Source organism: Sinohyriopsis cumingii, chromosome 5 (assembly GCF_028554795.1).
Source record: "Sinohyriopsis cumingii isolate HCF-2022 chromosome 5, ASM2855479v2, whole genome shotgun sequence".
Lineage (NCBI taxonomy): Eukaryota > Metazoa > Mollusca > Bivalvia > Unionida > Unionidae > Sinohyriopsis > Sinohyriopsis cumingii.
The window spans coordinates 155140636-155142529 of record NC_142965.1 but is presented as its reverse complement, the minus strand read 5'-3'; positions in this window follow the sequence as shown (position 1 = coordinate 155142529).

Sequence of the window (1894 nt, the reverse complement as noted above, 5' to 3'; positions counted from 1 at the left end):
CAGCAACATTTGCACATGTCATAATCTTCCTTATGTTACAATGCTTCATTAAATGTCGTAATGTTCTAATGCTCCATTAAATGTCCTTTTATGTTCTAATGCTCCATTAAATGCCCCTTAATTAATAATGCTCCATTAAATGTCCCTTATGTTCTAATGCTCCATTAAATGCCCCTTATGTTCTAATGCTCCATTCAATGTCCCTTATGTTCCAATGCTCCATTAAATGCCCCTTATGTTCTAATGTTCCATTAAATGTCCCTTATGTTATAACGCTCCATTAAATGCCCCTTAATTACTAATGCTCCATTAAATGTCCCTTATGTTATAATGCTCCATTAAATGTCCCTTATGTTATAATATTCCATTACATGTCCCTTATGTTATAATGCGCCATTAAATGTCCCTTATGTTACAACGCTCCATTAAATGTCCCTTATGTTCTAAGGCTTCATTAAATGTCCCTTATGTTCTAATGCTCCATTAAATGTCTCTTATGTTCTAAGGCTTCATTAAATGTCCCTTATGTTATAATGTTCCATTAAATGTCCCTTATGTTATAATGCGTCATTAAATGTCCCTTATGTTATAATGCTCCATTCAATGTCCCTTATGTTCTAATGCTCCATTCATTGTCCCTTATGTTATAACACTTCATTTAATGTCCCATATGTTCTAATGCACCATTAAATGTCCCTTATGTTATAATATTCCATTACATGTCCCTTATGTTATAATGCGCCATTAAATGTCCCTTATGTTACAACGCTCCATTAAATGTCCCTTATGTTCTAAGGCTTCATTAAATGTCCCTTATGTTCTAGTGCTCAATTCAATGTCCCTTATGTTATAATGCTCCGTTTAATGTCTCTTATGTTCTAAGGCTTCATTAAATGTCCCTTATGTTATAATGTTCCATTAAATGTCCCTTATGTTATAATGCATCATTAAATGTCCCTTATGTTATAATGCTCCATTAAGTGTCCATTATGTTCTAATGCTCCATTCATTGTCCCTTATGTTATAACACTTCATTTAATGTCCCATATGTTCTAATGCACCATTAAATGTCCCCAAGTTTCTAATGCTCCATTAAATGTCCCTTATGTTCTAATGCTCCATTCAGTGTCCCTTATGTTATAACACTCCATTAAATGTCCCTTATATTATAATGCTCCATTAAATGTTCCTTATGTTATAATGCACCATTAAATGTCCCCTATGTTATAATGCTCCATTAAATGTCCCTTATGTTATAATGTGCCATTAAGTGTCTCTTATGTTATAACGCTCCATTAAATGTCCCTTATGTTATAATGCTCCATTAAATGTCCCTTATGTTATAATGCTCCATTAAATGTCCCTGGTGTTCTAAGGCTTTATTAAATGTCCCTAATGTTATAATGTACCACTAAATGCCTTAATGTTCTAATGCTCCATTAAATGTCCCTTATGTTCTAATGTTCCATTAAATGTCCATTATGTTATAATGCTCCATTAAATGTCCCTTATGTTCTAAGGCTTCATTAAATGTCACTAATGTTCTAATGCTCCATTAAATGTCCCTTATGTTCTAATGTTCCACTAAATGCCCTAATGTTATAATGTTATAATGTTCCACAAAATGCAATACTATTTTAATGCTCCACTAAACGCCTAATGTTATTATGTTCCACTAAATGCCTAATGTTATTATGTTCCACTAAATGTCCTAATGTTCTAATGTTCCACTGAATTTTCTTCACCTTCTTTGAATTGTATTAATAATGCATTGTGCATAGCAAATGTTGATGGATGCATGACTGATGATACACCATTTGCTGAACCATAAGGAAAACATACAGTGCCCTGCAGTGAGGAAAGAGAAATTAAAATGATAAATTGGTACAGTATG